Source organism: Gorilla gorilla, chromosome 9 (assembly GCF_029281585.2).
Source record: "Gorilla gorilla gorilla isolate KB3781 chromosome 9, NHGRI_mGorGor1-v2.1_pri, whole genome shotgun sequence".
NCBI classification, from domain to species: Eukaryota; Metazoa; Chordata; class Mammalia; order Primates; family Hominidae; genus Gorilla; species Gorilla gorilla.
In genome coordinates this window covers 131,737,742-131,760,444 of record NC_073233.2, presented here as the reverse complement: position 1 = coordinate 131,760,444, position 22,703 = coordinate 131,737,742, and the positions used below count along the sequence as shown (strand labels likewise).

The window sequence follows — 22,703 nt, the reverse complement described above, 5'->3', positions numbered from 1 at the left end:
ACCATTTGACCCAGCAATCCCATTACCCAAAGGATTACAAATCATTCTACTATAAAGACACATGCACATGTATGTTTACTGCAGCACTATTTACAATAGCAAAGACTTGGAACCAACCCAAATGCCCATCAATGATAGACTGGATAAAGAAAATGTGGCAAATATACACCATGGAATACTATGCAGGCATAAAAAAGAATGAGTTCATGTCCTTTGCAGGAACATGGATGAAGCTGGAAACCATCATTCTTAGCAAACTAACACAGGAACAAAAAACCAAACACCACATGTTCTCACTCATAAGTGGGAGTTGTGCAATGAGAACACATGGACACAGAGAGGGGAACATCGCACACCAGGGCCTGTCAGGGGGTGGGGGTGAGGGGAGGGAGAGCATTAGGACAAATACCTAATGCATGCAGGGCTTAAAACCTAGATGATGAGTTGATAGGTGCAGCAAACCACCATGGCACATGTATAACTATGTAACAAATCTTCATATTCTGCACATGTATCCCAGAACTTAAAGTAAAATAAAAATGTCAAAAACAGAAAACATATGGCAAACTTATGAAGTGTTGATACATTTTTTTAATTCCAAAAGTAATATAGGGCTCTATTTCCAATAAGCAGCCTGAAAGAATTGCACCTTTGAAAAGAAATCAGCCTCACAAATAAAAAAAAGGCTAAAATTAGACAGTCATCAAAAAAGAACTGCTTAAAGCCTGGCTAATTAAAAATGGCATAACAAAGCAGAGATAGATGGAATATTTACTAATTTTTTTCTTTTTTTATTTCTTCTAAAATAAATGGGATACATGTGCAGAATGTGTAGGCTTGTTACATAGGTATACATGTGCCATGGTGGTTTTCTGTACCTATTGACCCATCCTCTAAGTTTCCTCCCCTCACCTCCCACCCCGCAACAGGCCCTGGTGTGTGTTGTTCCCCTCTCTGTGTCCATGTGTTCTCAATGTTTAACTCCCACTTATGAGTGAGAACATGCGGTGTTTGGTTTTCTGTTCATGTGTTAGTTTCCTGAGGATGATGGTTTCCAGCTTCATTCATGTCCCTGCAAAGGACATGATCTCATTCCTTCTTATGGCTGCATAGTATTCCATGGTCTACTAAAATTTTAATGAATCATTATAAAAAATGAGTGGTCCCGATGTTTCACCAACTCTTCAACCTGTAAAAGGACCGCAAGAGATTCATTCAATTTATACTAGCTTTGATATTTTTTTAAAACTGACTATTTTTTTTAGGGTGGTTCACATCTGTAATCCCAGAACAGGGAGGCCAAGATAGGAGGATTGCTTGAGTCCAGGAGTTCAAGATCATCCTGGGCAACATAATGAGACTCTGTCTCTACAAAGAAAATCAAAAAAGTGGCCAGGCACGATGGCTCATGCCTGTAATCCCAGCACTTTTGGAGGCTGAGGCAGGCAGATCACGAGGTCAGCCTGGCCAATATGGCAGAACCCCGTCTCTACTAAAAATACAAAAATTAGCTGGGCATGGTGGTGCACGCCTGTAGTCCCAGCTACTCAAGGGGCTGAGGCAGAAGAATCGCTTGAATCCGGGAGGTGGATGTTGCAATGAGCCGAGATCACACCACTGCATTCCAGCCTGGGCTACAGAGCAAGACCTGTCTCAAAAAAAAAAAAAAAGAAAGAAAGAAAGAAAGGAGGAAAAAGAAAGAAAGAAAGAAAGAAACAAGGAAAAAAAAGAAAAGAAAAGAAAGAAAATGTTAAAAGTTAGCTGGGCATGGTGGTGCATGCCTGTAGTCCTAGTTGCTCCAGAGGCTGAGGCGGCAGGATGCTTGAGCCCAGGAGTTCAAGGCTGCAGTGAGCCATGATCATGCTACTACAGTCCAGCCTAGAAGACAGAATAAGACACTGTCTCAATAAAATATAAAATAGAATAAAATAAAATAAAAAGAATCCATAAGCCCTGCAGATATAGTGCTGACCAAAATGGTGTATGGCAAAAAGCAGGGTTATGAATGTGAGTGATGAGAGAGGCTAAATATCTTAGCACAAAACCCAATAGGCAGTTTGTAAGGGCATAGGCAAACTGGCCTGGGAACAGTAAGTAAGTTTACTGGGGCTGCTGGACACTTGTGCACAACATGCTCTCATACATAAATGTAATATTGAAAAGCTAAAAGACAATCGATTAAATTAGGGGATATGGTGATGCGCACCCAAAAATAAGGATTTAAAGTAAAAATCTTTTCTATAGTTTCCTTATTGTTTTTTCCAGCCTTATTGTGGTGTAATTGACAATTAAAAATTGTATCTATTCTAAGGTGTACAATGTTATATTTGATATATATTAAATATCTGCTGCAAATGTCATCATTTCATTCCTTCTTATGGCTGAGTAGTATTCCGTGGTATATATATGCCACATTTTTCTTTATCTACACATTGACCGATGGGCATTTGGGCTTGTTCTATATTTTTGCAATGTGAATTGTGCTGCTATAAACATGCATGCTCAAGTATCTTTTTCATATACTGGCTTCTTTTCTTCTGGGTAAATACCCAGGAGTGGGATTGCTGGATCAAATGGTAGACCTACTTTTAGTTCTTTATGAAAACTCCACACTGTTTTCATAATGGTTGAAACACTGTACACGTAGACTGTGGTTGAAACACTAATACATAGACTGTGAAATGATCACCACAATCAAGCTAATTAACATATGCATCACATCACGTTACCATTTGTTTGTTGGTGTGTGATAAGAACACTGAAGATCTACGCTCTCAGCAAATTTCAAGTATATAGTGCAGTATTATGAACTATAGTCACCATGCTGTACGTTAGATCTCCAGAGCTTATTCATCATGCATAACTGAAACTTTGTACCCTTTGACCAACAACTCTTCCTCATGCCCAACCACCAGCCCCTGGCAACTACCATTCCACTCTCTGCTTTTGTGAGTTTGACCTTTTTAGATTCCATATGTGTAAGTAAGATCATTTAATATTGGCCTTTTCTATGGTCATTTATCCCACTTAGCATAATACTCTCCCACCTCCTACAGGTTCATTCACGCTTTTGCAAAATCAGAGGTTTTTTTTTCTTTTTTAAGGCTGAAAAGTATTCCATTATATTTACATACCATGTTCTTTTATCCATTTACCCATTGGTGGACACTTAGTTTGCTTCCATACCTTGAGTATTGTGAATAATGATAAAACAAACATGAAAATACAGCTGTTTCTTTGAGATCTAATTTCAAGTCTTTGGACATATACCCAGAAATGAGCATGCCAGATCATCTGGTAATTCTATTTTTAATTTTTTGAGGAATCTCCATATTATTCTCCATAATGGTTATACCAATTTATATTTCTACCAACAGGCTACAAGATTTCTCTTTTCCACCCGTACTCACCAACACCTGTCATCCCTTCTCTTTTTGATAATAGCCATTCTAACAGGCATGAGATGATCTCATTGTGGTTTTGACTCATATTTCTCTGATGATTAGTGATGTTGAGAATCTTTTTCATATACCTATTAGTGACCTGTATCTCTTCTTGGGAAAAATGTCTATCCAGATTCTTTGCCCATTTTTAATTGGGTTATTTGGTTTTTTGCTATTGAATGTTTGAATTCCGGATATTAACTCATTTTTTTATTTCAATAGGTTTTTGGGGAACAGGTGGTGTTTGGTTACATTAATAAGTTATTTGGTGGCGGTTTCTGAGATTTTAGTGAACCTATCACCCAAGCAGTGTACACTATACCCAATCTGAATTTTTTTCATCCCTTACCCTCTTCCGACACTTTCCTCTGAATCTTCAAAGTCCACGGTATCATTCTTATGCCTTAGTCCTCATAGCTTAGCTCCCACTTACAAGAACATACAATGTTTGCTTTTCCATTCCTGAGTTACCTCAATTAGAATAATGGTCTGCAATTCCATCCACATTGCAGCAAATGCCATTATTTTATTCCTTTTAATTGCTGAGTAGTATTCCATGGTATATATATGCCACATTTTCTTTATCCACTCGTTGATTGGTGAGTATTTGGGCTGGTTCCATATTTTTGCAATTGCAAATTGTGCTGCTATAAACATACATATGCAAGTATCTTTTTTGTATAATGACTTCTTTTTCTCTGGGTAGATACCCAGGAGTGGGATTGCTGGATCAAATGGTAGATCTACTTTTAGTTCTTTAAGGAGTCTACTTTTAGTTCTTTAAGGAATCAGCATTTTCCATAATGGTTGTACTAGTTTAGATTTCCACCAATAGTGTAAAAGTGTTCCCTTTTCACCACATCCAGGCAAAAACCTATTTTTAAAAATTTTTTGATTATGGCCATTCTTACAGGAGTAAGGTGGCATCACATTGTGGTTTTCATTTGCATTCCCCCGATAATTAGTGATGCTGAGCATATTTTCATGTTTGCTGAGCATTTGTATATCTTCTTTCGAGAATTATCTATTCATAGCCCACTTTTTTATGGGATTTTTTGTTTTTCTCTTGCTGATTTGTTTGAGTTCCTTGTAGATTCTGGATATTAGTCCTTCGTCAGATGTATAGATTGTGAAGATTTTCTCCGTCTCTGAGGGTTGTCTGTTTACTCTGCTGATTATTTCTTTTGCTGTGCAGAAGCTTTTTAGTTTAATTAAGTTTCATCTATTTACCTTTGTTTTTGTTGCATTTGCTTTTGTGTTCTTGGTCATGAAGTCTTTGCCTAAGCCAATGTCTAGAAGGGTTTTTCTGATGTTATCTTCCAGACTTTTTATAGTTTCAGGTCTTAGATTTAAATATTTGATCCATCTCGAGTTGATTTTTGTGTAAGGTGAGAAATGAGGATCCAGTTTCATTCTTCTACATTTGGCTTGCCAATTATTCCAGCACCATTTGTTGAATGAAGTCCTTGCCCACTTTCTGTTCTTGTTTGCTTTGTTGAAGATCAGTTGACTGTAAGTGTTTGGCTTTATTTCTGGGTTCTCTATTCTGTTCTATCGGCCGATATTCCTGTTTTTATAACAGTATCATCCTGTTTTAACGGCTATGGCCTTATGGTATAGTTTGAAGCCAGGTAATGTAATGCCTCCAGATTTATCCTTTTTGCTTAGTCTTGCTTTGGCTATGTGGGTTCTTTTTTGGTTCCATATGAATTTTAGGATTGTTTTTTCTAGTTCCATGAAGAATGATGGTAGTATTTTTTATGGGAATTGCATTGAATTTGTAGATTGCTTTGGGCAGTATGGTCATTTTCACAATATTGATTCTACCCATCCATGAGCATGGATGTGGCAACCCACCTCCTTCAAAGAATCTGTGGATTCTCTCAGCTTTTCTAGTATGTTCCTGCAGTAGTTCTTAGAGCAAAAGTCACATTGTGGGTCTCCACATGCTGCTTTGCCCGTCCAAGTGGGAGTTGCAAGTTAATCCTGCCTCCTATCTGCCACTTTCCCTTGGTTATTAAGTCTTTATCAGATATATGGTTTACAAATATTTTCACCCAAGCCATAAGTTATCTCTTCCCTCTGTTGATTGTTTCATGGTTAGGCAGAAGCTTTTTAGTTTCATGAATTGCCCTTGTCTAACTGAGCTTTTGTTGCCCATGTGTTTGGTGTCAACCAAAAAATCATTGCTTATACCAAATTGAAAATGCTTTTCCCCTATGTTTGTGTCTAGGAGTTTTACACTTTCAGATCATACATTTAGGTCTTTAATCACATTTGAGTTGATTTTTGATAGGAGGCAGTACTAACTTGCAGCTCCCACTCGGACAGGCAAAGCGCATGTGGAGAGCCACACTGTGACTTCTGTATATGGGTCCAGTTTAATTCTTCTGTGTGTGGATATCCAATTTTCTCAATATAATTTATTTAAGAGACATTCTTTCCGCACTGTGTGTTCTTGGCATCTTTGTTAAAAATCAATTGACCATAAATGATAAATTTAATTATGGGGTCTCTGTTCTGATTCATTGGACTGTAAGTTAGATTTTATGCCAGTATCATGCTATTTTGATTACTACAGGATTGTAGCATTTTTTGAAGTAGGGAGTGTGATGCCTCCAGTTTTGTTCCTTTTGATCAAGATTTCTTTCATTCTTTGGGGTCTTCTGTGGTTCCTTACAAATTTTAGGATTTTTTTCTATCTCTTTGAAAAATGTCATTATAACTTTGATAGGGATTCCATGGAATCTGCAGATTGCTTTCAGTAGTATGAACATTATAAGAATATTTATTCTTGGGTACTTTCCATTTCTTTCTCTTGTATAATTGCATAATTGTTCTGACTAGGATTTCCAAGACCATATTGACTAGGAGTGGCAAGAGCGGACATCCTTGCTTTGCTCCTGATTTACAAGAAATGATTTCACCTTTTCACCATTAAGCATGATGTTAGCAGGAGATCCAAGATGGCCAAATAGGAGCAGCTCTGGTCTGCAGCTCCCAGCATGATCGACACAGAAGACAGGTGATTTCTGCATTTCCAACGGAGGTACCTGGTTCATCTCACTGGGACTGCTTGGACAGTGGGTGCAGCCCACATAGAGCGAGCCAAAGCAGGGCGGGGCGTCGCCTCACCCAGGAAGTGCAAGGGGTCGGGGGATTTCCCTTTACTAGCCAAGAGAAGCGATGACAGCCTGTACCTGGAAAATCAGGACACTCCCACCAAAATACTATGCTTTTCCCAAGGACTTAACAACCAGCAGACAAACAGATTCTCTCCTGGGCCTGGCTCTGCAGGTCCCATGCCCACGGGGCCTTGCTCACTGCTAGTGCAGCAGCCTGAGATTGAACGGCAAAGCGACAGCCAGGCTGGGGGAGGGGTGTCTGCCATTGCTGAGGCTTGAGTATATAAACAAAGTGGCTGGGAAGCTCAAACTGGGCAGAGCCCACCGCAGCTCAGCAAGGCCTACGGGCCTCTATAGATTCCACCTCTGTGGGCAGGGCATAGCTGAACAAAAGGCAGCAGACAACTTCTGCAGACTTAAGTGTCCCTGTCTGACAGCTCTGAAGAGAGCAGTGGTTCTCCTAGCACGGTGTTTGAGATCTGAGAACAGACAGACTGCCTCCTCAAGTGTGTCCCTGACCCCTGTGTAGCCTAACTAGGAGACACCTCCCAGTAGGGGCCAACAGACACCTCATACAGCTGGCTGCTCCTCTGGGATGAAGCTTCCAGAGGAAGGATCAGACAGCAATATTTTCTGTTTTGCAATATTTGCTGTTCTGCAGCCTCTGCTGGTGATACCCAGGAAAACAGGGTCTGGAGTGGACCTCCAGCAAACTCCAACAGACCTGCAGCTGAGGGACCTGACTGTTAGAAGGAAAACTAACAAGCAGAAAGGAATAGGATCAATGTTAACAAAAGGGACATCTACACCAAAACCCCATCTGTAGGTCACCAACATCAAAGACCAAAAGTAGATAAAACCACAAAGATGGGGAGAAACCAGAGCAGAAAAGCTGAAAATTCTAAAAACCAGAGCACCTCTTCTCCTCCAAAGGATCACAGCTCCTTGCCAGCAATGGAACAAAGCTGGAAGGAGAATGACTTTGACAAGTTGACAGAAGTAGGCTTCAGAAGGTCGGTAATAACAAACTTCTCTGAGCTAAAGGAGGATGTTCGAACCCATCACAAGGAAGCTAAAAACCTTGAAAAAAGGTTAGATGAATAGCTAACTAGAATAAACAGTGTAGGGAAGACCTTAAATGACCTGACAGAGTTGAAAACCATGGCATGAGAACTTCGTGACGCATGCACAAGCTTCAATAGCCGATGCAATCAAGTGGAAGAAAGGGTATCAGTGATTGAACATCAAATTAATGAAATAACGCAAGAAGACAAAGTTAGAGAAAAAAGAGTAAAAAGAAATGAACAAAGCCTCCAAGAAATATGGGACTGTGTGAAAAGACCAAATCTATGTTTGATTGGTGTACCTGAAAGTGATGGGGAGAATGGAACCCAGTTGGAAAACACTCTTCAGGATATTATCCAGGAGAACTTCCCCAACCTAGCAAGGCAGGCCAACATTCAAATTCAGGAAATACAGAGAACGCCACAAAGATACTCCTCGAGAAGAGAAATCCCAAGACACATAACTGTCAGATTCACCAAGGTTGAAATCAAGGAAAAAATGTTAACGGCAGCCAGAGAGAAAGGTTGGGTTACCCACAAAGGGAAGCCCATCAGACTAACAGCAGATCTCTTGGCAGAAACACTACAAGGCAGAAGAGAGTGGGGACCAATATTCAACATTCTTAAAGAAAAGAAGTTTCAACCCAGAATTTCATATCTAGCCAAACTAGCATCATAAGTGAAGGAGAAATAAAATCCTTTACAGACAAGCAAATGCTGAGTGATTTTGTCACCACCAGGCCTGCCTTACAAGAGCTCCTGAAGGAAGCACTAAACATGGAAAGAAACAACTGGTACCAGCCTCTGCAAAAACATGCCAAATTGTAAAGACCATCCATGCTATGAACAAACTGCATCAATTAATGGGCAAAATAACCAGTGAACATCATAACGACAGGATCAAATTCACACATAACAATATTAACCTTAAATGTAAATCGGCTAAATGCTCCAATTAAAAGACACAGACTGGCAAATTGGATAAAGAGTCAAGGCCCATCAATGTGCTGTATTCAGGAGACCCATCTCACGTGCAGAGACACACATAGGCTCAAAATAAAGGGATGGAAGATCTACCAAGCAAATGGAAAAGCAAAAAAAAAAAAAAAAAAAAAAAAAAAGCAGGGGTTGCAGTTCTAGTCTCTGATAAAACAGACTTTAAACCAACAAAGATCAAAAGAGACAAAGAAGGCCATTACATAATGGTAAAGGGATCAATTCAACAAGAAGAGCTAACTATCCTAAATATATATGCACCCAATACAGGAGCACCCAGATTCATAAAGCAAGTCCTTAGAGACCTACAAAGAGATTTAGACTCTCAAACAATCATAGCGGGAGACTTTAACACCCTGCTGTCAATATTAGACAGATCGATGAGACAGAAGGTTAATAAGGATATCCAGGACTTGAACTCAGCTCTGCACCAAGCAGAACTAATAGACATCTATAGAACTCTCCACCCCGAATCATCAGAATATACATTCTTCTCAGCACCACATTGCACCTATTCTAAAATTGGCCACATAATTGGAAGTGAAGCACTCCTCAGCAAATGTAAAAGAACAGAAATCACAACAAACTGTCTCTCAGACCACAGTGCAATCATATTAGAACTCAGGACTAAGAAACTCACTCAAAACCGCACAACTACATGGAAACTGAACAACCTGCTCCTGAATGACTACTGGGTGAATAATGAAATGAAGGCAGGAATAAAGATTTTCTTTGAAACCAATGAAAACAAAGACACAACGTACCAGAATCTCTGGGACACATTTAAAGCAGTGTGTAGAGGGAAATTTATAGTACTAAATGCCCACAAGAGAAAGTAGGAAAGGTCTAAAATCAACACCCTAACATCACAATTAAAAGAACTAGAGAAGCAAGAGCAAACAAATTCAAAAGCTAGCAGAAGGCAAGAAATAACCAAGATCAGAGAAGAACTGAAAGAGATAGAGACACAAAAAAACCCTTCAAAAAATCAATTAATCCAGAAGCTGGTTTTTTGAAAAGATTAACAAAATTGATAGACTGCTAGCAAGACTAATAAAGAGGAAAAGAGAGAAGAATCAAATAGACGCAATAAAAAATGATAAAGGGGATATCACCACCGATCCTACAGAAATGCAAACTACCATCAGAGAATACTACAAACACCTCGATGCAAATAGACTAGAAAATCTAGAGGAAATGGATAAAGTCCTAGACACATACATCCTCCCAAGACTAAACCAGGAAGAAGTTGAATTTCTAAATAGACCAATAACAGGCTCTGAAATTGAGACAATAATTAATAGCCCACCAACCAAAAAAAATCCAGAACCAGACGGATTCACAACTGAATTCTACCAGAGATACAAAGAGGAGCTGGTACCATTCCTTCTGAAACTATTCCAATCAATAGAAAAAGGGAATCCTCCCTAACTCATAAGGCCAGAATCATCCTGGTATCAAAGCCTGGCTGAGACACAACAACAAAAACAAGAATTTTAGACCAATGTCCCTGATGAACATCGATGTAAAAATCCTCAATAAAATACTGGCACACTGAATCCAGCAGCACATCATCAAAGAGCTTATCCACCATGATCAAGTCAGCTTCATCCCTGGGATGCAAGGCTGGTTCAACATTAGCAAATCAATAAACGTAATCCATCACATAAACAGAACCAACGACAAAAACCACATGATTATCTCAATAGATGCAAAAAAGGCATTCAACAAAATTCAACAGCGCTTCATGCTAAAAACTCTCAATAAACTAGGTATTGATGGAACGTATCTCAAAATAATAAGAGCTATTTATGACAAACTCACAGCCAATATCATACTGAATGGGCAAAAACTGGAAGCATTCCCTTTGAAAACCAGCGCAAGACAGGGACGCCCTCTCTCACCACTCCTATCCAACATAGTGTTGGAGTTTTTGGCCAGGGCAATGAGGCAAAAGAAAGAAATAAAGGATATTCAACTGGGAAAAGAGGAGGTCAAATTGTCTCTGTTTGCAGATGACATGATTGTATATTTAGAAAACCCCATCGTCTCAGCCCAAAATCTCCTTAAGCTGATAAGCAACTTCAGCAAAGTCTCAGGATGCAAAATCAATGTGCAAAAATCACAGGCATTCCTATACACAAATAACAGACAAACAGTGACCTGAATCATGAGTGAACTCCCATTCACAATTGCTACAAAAGAGAATAAAATACCTAGGAATCCAACTTACAAGGCATGTGAAGGACCTCTTTTAGGAGAACTACAAACCACTGCTCAAGGAAATAAAAGAGGACACAAACAAATGGAAGAACATTCCATGCTCATGGATAGGAATAATCAATATCATCAAAATCGCCATGCTGCCCAAGGTGATTTACAGATTCAATGCCATCCCCATCAAGCTACCAATCACTTTCCTCACAGAACTGGAAGAAAAAACTACTTTAAAGTTCATATGGAACCAAAAAAAGAGCCTGCATTGCCAAGACAATCCTAAGTAAAAAGAACAAAACTGGAGGCATCATGCTACCTGACTTCAAACTACACTACAAGGCTACAGTAACCAAAACAGCATGGTATTGATACAAAAACAGATATATAGACCAACGGAACAGAACAGAGGGCTCAGAAATAACATCACACATCTACAACCATCTGATCTTTGACAAACCTGACAGAAACAAGAAATGGGGAAAGGATTCCCTATTTCATAAATGGTGCTGGAAAAACTGGCTAGCCATACGTAGAAAGCTGAAACTGGATCCCTTCTTTATACAAAAATTAATTCAAGATGGATTAAATACTTAAATGTTAGACCTAAAACAATAAAAACCCTAGAAGAAAACCTAGGCAATACCATTCAGGACATAGGCATGGGCAAGGACTTCATGACTAAAACACCAAAAGCAATGGCAACAAAAGCTAAAATAGACAAATGGGATCTAATTAAACTAAAGAGCTTCTGCATGGCAAACAAAACTACCATCAGAGTGAACAGGCAACCTACAGAATGGCAGAAAAGTTTTGCAATCTACCCATCTGACAAAGGGCTAATATCCAGAATCTACAAAGAACTCAAAACAAATTTACAAGAAAAAAAACCAAACAACCCCATCAAAAAATGGGCAAAGTATATGAACAGACACTTCTCAAAAGAAGACATTTAGGCAGCCAACAGACACATGAAAAAATGCTCATCATCACTGGTCATCAGGGAAATGCAAATCAAAACCATCTCACGCCAGTTAGAATGGCGATCATTGAATAGTCAGGAAACAACAGATACTGGTGAGGCTGTGGAGAAATAGTAACACTTTTACACTGTTGGTGGGAGTGTAAATTAGTTCAACCATTGTAGAAGACACTGTGGCAATTCCTCAAGGATCTAGAACTAGAAATACCATTTGACCCATCCATCCCATTACTGGGTATATACCCAAAGGACTATAAATCATGCTACTATAAAGACACATGCATACGTATGTTTATTGTGGCACTATTCACAATAGCAAAGACTTGGAACCAACCCAAATGTCCATCAATGATAGACCGGATTAAGAAAATGTGGCACATATACACCATGGAGTACTATGCAGCCATAAAAAAAGGATGAGTTCACGTCCTTTGGAGGGACATGAATGAAGTTGGAAACTGTCATTCCCAGCAAACTATCACAAGGACAGAAAACCAAACACCGCATGTTCTCATTCATAGGTGGGAATTGAACAATGAGAACACTAGGACACAGGGCAGGGGACATAACACACTGGGGCCTGTCGGGGGTTGGGGGCTGGGGGAGGGATAGCATTAGGAGAAATAACTAATGTAAATGACGAGTTGATGGGTGCAGCAAGCCAACATGGCACATGTATACCTACGTATCAAACCAGCACTATGTGCACATGTACCCTACAACTTAAAGTATAATAATAATAAAAAAAACAGGAGGCATAGTTAGCTAGATAAATCACATGTTTTTAATAAATATGTTGGTTTGTGTTAAAAAACAAAAGGATGATTTTAGCTGTGGCCTTGTTATATATGACCTTCATTATGTTGAGGTATAATTTTTTCTATACCTAATTTATTGAGAGTTTTATCATAAAAGGGTATTGGATTTTGTCCAATAATTTTTCTTCATCTATTGAGATGATCATATGATTTTTGTCCTTCATTTTGTTAATGTGATGTATCACATTTATGAATTTGCATATGCTGAATTATCCTTTCCTCTCAGGGATAAATCCTACTAGATGGTGAATGATCCTTGTAATTGTGCTGTTTGAATTCACTTTGCTAGTATTTTGTTAAGAATTTTGTATCTATGTTTATTAGAGATATTGGTCTATAATTTTATTTTCTTGTAGTGTCCTTGTTTGGCTTTGGTATCAGGGTAATGCTGGCTTTATAAAATGAGTTTGTAAGTGTTCCCTCTTCTTCAATTTTCTGGAAAAGTTTGAGAATGGCTGATATTCATTCTTCTTTAAGTATTTGGTAGAATTCAGCAATGAAGCCATCAGGTCCAGGGCATTTCTTTAATTGGAGACTTTATTACTATTTCAATCTCTTTACTCATTTTAAGTATGCTCAGATTTTCTCTTTCTTCATGAATCAGTTTTGGTAGGTTGTGTATGTCTAGAATTTATTAGTTTCTTCCACGTGTTCTAACACTTCCCTAACCCAATGTGCCAGGTCCCATTCTTTCCCAATCACTGCCCTCACATTTAATGTAGACACTCCATGAGGCTGGGAGTTCAATCTGCATTGTAATTCAGCTAGCAGCAGGATAAGATTCTGCATTTGATTTTAGCAACCTTAACCCTGTAGTTGGGAAGGGTTATGGGGATTCATTGTATTATTTTTTATACTTTTTTATACATGTCTTAAGCATTTAAAATTTCTTTTTAAGAAAGAAAAAAAGGAAGAAGTAGGGTTGAAAAAGTAGATTAAATTTCAAACAAATGTTCAATTCTTGATATGCAGTAGAGACTAATATTATGCAGTGTAAACTAAAAATAAAATTCTAAGCTACCAACCCACTGAATGGACTCCCTCTTGGCCAAGGAGACCCCAGAAAAATCTTAAAAACTGAACTTTTGGCCATGACAGGAAGGAAGGTTGGATGCACCTCATTATACCGCCACCCTTTTGGAGTTTAGGTACAATAACTGATCAGCATTAATGTTACAACAGAGATCTTAAGGCTGACAAAACAGACTCTGTGGCAATAACATGTCAACTCTTACACAAGATCTACAGCCACACAAGGCAAGGATTAAGTCACACCTGCAGGCCATCAATCTTACTACACAGCATCCTTATCTTAAGACATTCCTTTCTGCTGAGTTCAAGTTTTAGAAACAGCCTTACTCCTTTAACCAACTGCAAAAATTAAAGACTCTCCGAATCCACCTATAACCTGTAAGCCTCCCTCAACCCCACCCCCACACCTTCACCCCTGCTTCCAGATATTCCACCGTTTTGGGTAGAAACCTTCCTTGTATTGATTTATGTCTTTGCCTGTAAGTCCTGTCTCCCTGAAATGTATAAAACCAAGCTGTAACCCTACAACCTTTTTCAGGACCTCTTGAGACTGTGTTTTCCCAGGCCCTGGTCACTCATATTTACTCAGAATAAACCTCTTTGAAACATTTAGAGTTTGTTTTTTCTATTAACAACAGATTTAGGGAATTTTAAAAAATATTATGGGATATGCACTTCCCTCTAAGATGTAGAAAGCTGCAAAGGTAATAGCTCCCAACCTGATAATGAGAAAAAGCTAAACTACAAAATCACAACTTCCTTGAAACCAGCAGTGTGATCTGAGATCACAGGGAAAACAAACAGTCAGAAATCCAACGACAGACAGGTCGTCCAAAGAGAAACAGAAACTGTGGGCCAGCTCAGCTGTGGCAGAGCATGAGAGGAAGACAGAGCCACCATAAAACCAGTTAGAAAATACAATTACTTAAAAAAAAAAAAAAGCAACCAATGCAAAGGAAGGCAGAAAAACATGGAAAAGAAATAATTAATAAACATATAAAACAAATAGAAAACAGCTAATTAGAGAGTACATTCAAATAAAGCCAAGTCAATAATTACTTTAAAAAGTAATGGCCTTAACACCACAATTAAAAGACAGAAATTATAAGAATGGATTAAAATCTTTTAATAAAGGAAAATCTGGCTGAATGCTGCCTACAAGAAATCCCCTTTACATATAAAAACTTAGCTAGATCATTAACAGCATATTTTATGTTACTGTATTTTACCACAATAAAAAAGTTAAACGGAAAATATGTACCATACAAAGATTAGTCAATAGAAAGATGGAGTAGTACTATTAATATTACAAAGTAGATTTCAAAACAAGGGATATTATAAGAGATAAAAATGAATATTATATAATGACGAAGTCAACACGCTAATATAGAACAATGTGTACATGCCCAACAAAAGAGCATCAAAATGAATAAAGCAAGGAGAAATAGTTAAATGCACAATTATTATTAGAAACTTTACCACTCCTTTCTCAATAACAAGTTGACAGAACAAAGAAGCAAAAACAAATCAGTAAGAATACAGAGAACTGAAGAACCCTATAGCCAATTCAATTACAATAATTAAAGCTATTTGTACAACACTCCACCCAACAAAACAAAAGTCATACTGTGTTCAGTGGTACAGGGAAGATTCACCAAGACAGACCATATACTATGCCATAAAACAAGCCTCCACAAATTTAAAAGAGTTGAAATTACTCAAAGTCTATTTGCTGACCAAAAGAGAATTCAGAATTAAATTAATCAATGAAAAGGTGTATATGACATTCCAAAATATTAGGAAATTAGAAATAAACAAACTCTTTAAATAATCTATTGGTCCAAGAGGAAGTCAATTGGGAAATTAGAAAATATTTTAAATTGAGTGAAAATAAAAACACAACATAGTAAATACAACAAAATCAGACACAACTAAGGTAAAGTTTTAAAAGAAAAGTGGGCCGGGCGCAGTGGCTCACGCCCTGTAATCCCAGCACTTTGGGAGGTTGAGGCGGGCAGATCACAAGGTCAGGAGATCGAGACCATCCTGGCTAACATGGTGAAACCCTGTCTCTACTAAAAATACAAAAAATTAGCCGGGCGTGGTGGTGGGTGCCTGTAGTCCCTGCTACTCGGGAGGCTGAGGCAGGAGAATGGCTTGAACCCAGGAGGTGGAGCTTGCAGTGAGCCGAGATCACGCCACTGCACTCCAGCCTGGGTGACAGAGCGAGACTCCATCTCAAAAAAAATAAAAATAAAATAAAAAAATAAAAATGTACCATTGAAAGCTCATATTAGAAAAGTCTCATATCAATGTTCTAAACTTTCATCTTAAGAATTTAGTAAAAGAAGAACAAATGAATCCTAAAAGAAGGAAATAGGAAAGATGAGAAATCAATAGAGAAAAGTCACAAAGAAAATTAACATAACTATTTCTAGTTTTGGTGGCCTGAAAGAGGAAAAAAAATAATGCCCTTTTCTGGATACATATTATCTACTTTGATCTTTTAAACATAATGGCCAGGAACAGTGGCTCACACCTGTAATCCCAGCACCTTGGGAGCCAAGGCAGGTGGATTGCTTAAGTACAGGAATCTGAGACCTACCTGGGCAACATAGAGAAACCTTGACTCTACAAAAATAAAACAATTAGCTGGGCATGGTGGTGCACATCTGTAGTCCCAGCTACTCAGGAGGCTGAGGTGAGAGGATTACTTGAACCCTGGAGGTTGAGGCTACAGAGAGCCAAGATCATGCCACTGTACTCCAGTCTGGGCAACAGAGCAAAATCCTGTCTCAGAAAAAAAAAAAAAAAAAAAAAAAAAAAAAGGTTAAACATAAAATTAAAAAGTATGAGACATTCGAATAAAGAGAAAATAACCTCAAATTAAGAGAAAATCAGCCAATAGGTGCATTGTCACAGATGTTGGAATTTGTAGACAAGAGCTTCAAACTAACTCTGATGTTGAATGATCTAACGAAGAAGATGGAAAACATTTATAAAAAGAGGTAAAATTTTCTCAAAGACATACAATATTAAAATAAATCTAACAAAATACTGGAAACAAATACACAGTATTGAAAATTCAATAGCCTTATCAAAAGAAAAAAGAATGAATAAACCGAAAGACAAAGTAGAAATTATTCAAACTGAAACATAAAGAAAAATAATAATTTATAAATGTGTCTAAGATCTGTGAGACAATGTCAAATTGTCTAATACACAGGTAACTGGAGTTCCAGAAGATAATGAGAAACAATAGGGCAGAGGGCTATTGGAAGAGATTATTTGCTAAAAGTTGTTGTAGAATTTGAGGGCTAAACAAGCAAATAGTAGATAGCAAACAGTGTGAGTGGAAAAAATTATGAGATAACTTTAATTAAATGTATCTTTCAAAAAAAAAGAAACAACTATAATACCCTTCCTGGATCAACAGTGAACAATATTGGCATAACATAATATTATAAAAATTCATAGTTTATTCAATTAAAAATTGTGGTATCTCTGTACAGCAGATATGAGAGAAAGAAAGTGAACAAATAAGTTAAAAGTCCTCTTTTAGCACAATAATAGATAATGTGTAAATTTGATAAGAAAGAACAGCATAAGCATTTATTTAGAAATATGAAGCTAGCACTAGAAGAAACAACCAGCATGTTTAAAATAATTTCCAATAAACCTGCACATCCTGCACATCCTGCACATGTATCCCGGAACTTAAAATTAAATTAAATTTAAAAAAATAATAATTTCCAATGAGAAAAAAGGACTGAGAAGTAGAGAGAAGAAACAGAAACCTTTTTTTTCTGTACAAAAATGTTAGCATTTATTCACTTTTAACTATGTGTTTGTATTAGTTTAAAAAATAAAAATTAATTTTCAAACATAGAAAGAAAACATGTTGAGAGTGAAAAATGAGACTAGAGGAAAGACCAACTTAACTCACAAACAGGAGAGATGAAGTGAAGATACTTCTAAAAATACTCAGTACACAGTTTTAAAGCATAAGGTATATGAGAGGGTCAAGAGTTTGTTTTCAGGGTAGAAACTGGGAAGAGACATTTAGACATTTGGGTAATAGCTATGGTTTAAATGTGTCCCACAGATTTCATATGTTAGAGATTTAATCCCCAAACCCAGTTGATGGTATTTGGAAATGAGGCCTTTGGGAGGTTATTAGGATTAGATAAAGTCATCAGGATTGGGTCCCCATGATGAGACTGGTGGCTTTATAAGAAGAGGAAGAAAGACTTGAGCTGACACACCCTTGCCCTCTTACTATGTGATGGCTTCCTCCATGTTATGACACAGCAGAAAGGCCCTTACCAGATGCCAATCCCATGCTCTTGGACTTCCTAGTCTTCAGAACCATGAACTAAAGAAGTTTCTATTTTGTTATAAATTTTCCAGTCTATGCTATTCTTTTATAGCAATAGAAAACAGACTATGATAGTGGCTGGCCTCTACCCTTGAGATAAGCAGCAGGGACATTGGCTTTTGGCTAAAACAGTGAGTGTGATGACTGTTGTTGAAGAATCGAGGCAATATCTTTCAAGTACCTAGTGATGCCCAGGAAGAATAAGAATCCCGACCATCAAAACACAAGCTATTTATTCATATAGTGTATTCCTCCATCATGGGAACTGAATTCTATAGCAATACCCAAATTGTAAGTATTAACAAGTAGGCAAAAGAAGCATCAGTCTGCAGACAATGACCCATCTGAAGAAACTTAAAGTTGAGTGCCAATTCTCCCAAAAAGAAGTAGATAGAGGAGAGAAAGAAGAGACTTTAACCATTATGTTAACATTGGTGATCATGATAAGGGGATTAGGATTGATTATATTTCTCCATGTTTATTTTCAGATTTATCATCATGTATTTATTAGCATGTCTGCTAATCAATGTTTTGTAAAACGTTTGCATTTCTCAGAAGAGTCACTGTTGTTTCAACTGAGTAATTGCTGATCTGGTCTAGGGCAAGATGCATCCTAAATCAGACATGATCTTTGCCTATAACTCAAGAAAGAGTTGTGAGACTGTCCCTAAAATTTTATATATTATTCAAACATTGTTTAATCAGGAGGTTGATGAGCCTTCTGATAGAAGTTTTATCTATCTATCATCTATCTATCTATCTACCTACCTACCTACCTATGCAGTCCATCTCACAAAGCCAGAAGAAAAATTATACTTAAGGATAGTTGTGTATTTAAACTAAAGAGACATAGAAGTCAAATGTCTGTAGGAAGAAGATACCAGAGAAAAAGTCCTTAAAACATCTGGCATGGAAAAGGAATTCAATGAATGAATGAAAGAATAAATGAAGAAACAAACAATAAGTGGATAAATACAAAAAATGAACTATGTCAAAGCAGCACATAAAATTTCAGGCTTCCCTGGAATTCTTAACGTAACTAAAAAATAAAGTTATTTTGTATATTGAAACTTATTAAGTTATAATAAGGCTGGCAGCACATTTACAGATAGAACAGCATGACATAAGCTGCAAAGCTCCTCAGAAGTCATATTATTTCCTGACCATTCATAATTTGTATAGCAGTACTATGTGTAATTACCTCTATAGACTCTAATCTTCCGGATTCTATTTCACTTTTGCTCTTTTTACCTTCTTCCCAAGGTACCTATTTCTATATTCACCGTCCTCTGGCTTTCCTGAGTCTATAAATGGCAATGTGATAAAATGAGGCTAGAAAATTTAAGTATTCAAAATGCAGTGCCTGGGTTTTTTAATTAAAGAGTTAGCACACAGCCAGTTGTTGTAGCTCACGCCTGTAGTCCCAGCAGTGTAGGAGGCCGAGGTGAAAGTACTGCTTGAGCCCAGGAGTTTGAGGCCAGCTTGGGCAACATAGTGAGAAGCCCCCCGACCCCGATCTCCACAAAAAAAATTTAAAAACTACCTGGGCATGGTGGTGCACACCTGTAGTCCCAGCTACTCAGGAAGCTGAGTTGGGAGGATTGCTCGAGCCTGGGAGGTCAAGGCTGCAGTGAGCCATAATCACACCACTGCACTCCAGTTTGGGTGACAGAGCAAGACCCTGTCTCAAGAAACAAAACACGAAGAGTTAGAACACAAAATATGAGCAAGATAACAAACAATAGCAGTATCAGAAACAAAATTACATAAGCCCCATTGAGAGAAATTATCCTCTAGAAAAAAAACACAAATATTCATAAATTCAAATTTTTTCATGCAAGTACAAGTTCATAGACTCCTTTAATATGTATGAGAGATCTATAAACACAAATTAAGAACTTTAATTCTAGACAGAAATTTATTTCTCCATAAATCTATAGAGATAAAGGCCTACTATAACTCCAATTACAAACCCATCAGCAGTCTATCCTAGACAAGTGTTTCAGAAGCAAAGCATTCCTATTTATGAGAATACATTAAACATTGTCTGTCTTTCAAGCACTAATGCTTAGAAAGTGGATGACCTTTATTTAGCCCCAGTCATCGGTAACTCAGATACTTAGCACTTACCATGTGTCAGGAAACCTGCTAAAGGCCTCACATGCTTCATCTTATTTCACTTTTAGGATAATTCTATGGCGTTCATATTATCCCCATTTGATGGATGAAACAACTGAGGAGTTGAGATGTTAACTGTCCCAAAGTCATTCAGGTGTTAAGTGGAGTCAAACCAAGAACCATCTGACTTCAAAACCCATGCTCTTAATTACTATACAATACTGTTTCCCTTTGTTGTAAAAATCGCAGTAAAGGTAATTTTGGGACTATCCCTCATAGATAAAGACATAAAATCAAAGATCTGAGGCAGAAGGGGCTTTACAGAGTATCTTACTTAAACATTTCATTTTACAGATGAGAAAACTGAGGCCCATGTGAAGTAGAATTTTTTAAAATCTAGGTAGTAAGAGAGTCAGCACTGGAACCTGTCATTCTGTCTGAGAATTTAATATCATTTCCCCTATGGTGTCTAGCTTTCCATTCAGCCAACAGTCATTAAACACGTATTCAATGTTGGAAGAGAGTATCTATAAATATAATATAGAGAATAACAGGTTATAATACACTTCATATAAGACACCAAGATTATTTGTGGAGGTGAGAGAGGAAAGATTAGGAAAATACTAGTGAAAATGTTTGTTAAAGTCAAATGTATTCATCATAAAATAACATCCTTGGCTTGCCAATGGATGAAAAAGGTTTGCGCTGAACCCCAGACTAACCCTCTCACATTTTATCTCCATTATATGGGGCTCCCTAAAAGTAAAGTGTCTTGTGGTCATAAATAGTTAAGAATGAGGAATTGGTCTGGGTTTTGGCAGCGAGGATATCTAAAATAGAAAGTATGGAGAAGACAAAGTGTTTAAATGGCAATTATTACTTATAGGCAGTCACTTGATGCCATCCTATCTAATTTACCACTATTCTAATTCAGTATTTCTTAGGTATTTTCTTATCAGAATTCCTCTAAACTGCTCCTCAACTTAGACTACTTCTGGGTACCCCATACACATACACACACACAATTGAAATGTGGCACTCCCTTCACCCCATTGGTGAGGGAGGTTGTTCTACCCCATGATTCTAGAGATGGCCAAATACATGATACTCAATGACGGACAGATAAAGTTGAGAGTAGTTTATCAGTTACATATATTCACAGCTGAGAGAGGAGGACACTGCATCCCAAGCAGGGTGACACGGCAGTGGCACTCGGGGCAGAGTGAACAGCTGCTGGGCTGGCAGGAGATGGAAGCCTGTTAGGTTGAATACTGAGTGGGGTGCAGTTGGCTTGACTGATAGGAAAAATGGCCAAGTAGGCGAGGCTTTCCTGCTGCCGGGTGGAGGCATATCTGGTGAAAGCAGGGGAACTCACTTAGGCCCTGTGGAGCTTAGAGATGTCAATGTAGCACCTAAAATCTTAAGGCTTACAATGTCCCCTTAATGTCATTGTACAATGTCGCTTGAAGTGACATTAGGGGGATGTATATTTCCCATAGGCTGTCATTTTTGTGTCAGCTTCCACTTGTGGAAGTGCTCATCCCGCAATAAAAATCTCTGTGTGTGTCTCTCTCTCTGCTCATTCTTATTAGGTGCTTGTGATGTGATAGTCTTCTAAGAGTACTTTAACTTATTCAAAGACTGAAAACAAGATCCAAAATAATCAAACTGTCTCCAAGCAACTGAACTACACCCCAGAAGAAAGCTTCAGAATGTTTTTAGGAGTACAAAAATATCCTGCACCCAAGAAGGCAAATTTCACAGCATTTCGTATCCAATCAAAAAATTAACAGATATATAAAGAAGCAGGAAAACAAACTCACAAGTCAATCAACTGAAATTGATCCGGAAATGGCAGAGACAATAGAATTATCGAAGACATTGAGACTGTTACCATGTCTACATTCCATTTGTTGTTAAGTAGAGATGAAAAGTACAATGTCTGAGATGAAAAATTACACAGGATAAAATTATCGACAGATTGGGCATTGAAGGAGAAAAATGTAATGAACTTGAACACATACCAATAAAAACAATACCTAAAGGAGAAAAGATAAAACAAAAAAAACCCCAGAATATCAGTGAAATGTGGTACAACTTCAAGCAAATCCCACTTAGAGTCACTGAAGTAAAATGAGAATGGAAAAAATCTGAAAAAATAGTGACCAAAAATTTTCCAAATTTGATAAAAATTATAATCTCAAAGGCTCAAGAAGCTCAACAAACCCCCAAGAAAAAGAGATATGGATAAAACTACACCAAACCACATGACAATCAAATTTCTTAAAACCATTGATAAAGAGAACATCTTAAAGCAGAAAAAAAACCAAAATGGATATATTACATACTAAGAAACAAAGATAGATTAACAGCAGATTTCCTGTGAGAAGCAGTGCAAACCAGAAGATAGTGAAGTAACATCTTTAAAATACTGAAAGAAAAAAATTGTTTCATATGTATATATATATATATATATATGTAGTTTTCTAAAATATCGCTCTATCTATATGTATATGTGTGCGTGTGTGTATAT

General features: G+C 37.6%; 1 non-coding gene across 1 annotated transcript in view; it reads right to left on the bottom strand.

Moving 5' to 3' along the window:
• Positions 1-22,703, bottom strand: part of LOC101134179 (uncharacterized) — a 95,004-nt gene that overhangs the window by 55,039 nt on the left and 17,262 nt on the right. The window contains exon 3 of the transcript XR_010129215.1: positions 19,596-19,733. This is a non-coding gene — a transcript (uncharacterized protein). The remainder of the gene's footprint in view (positions 1-19,595; positions 19,734-22,703) is intronic.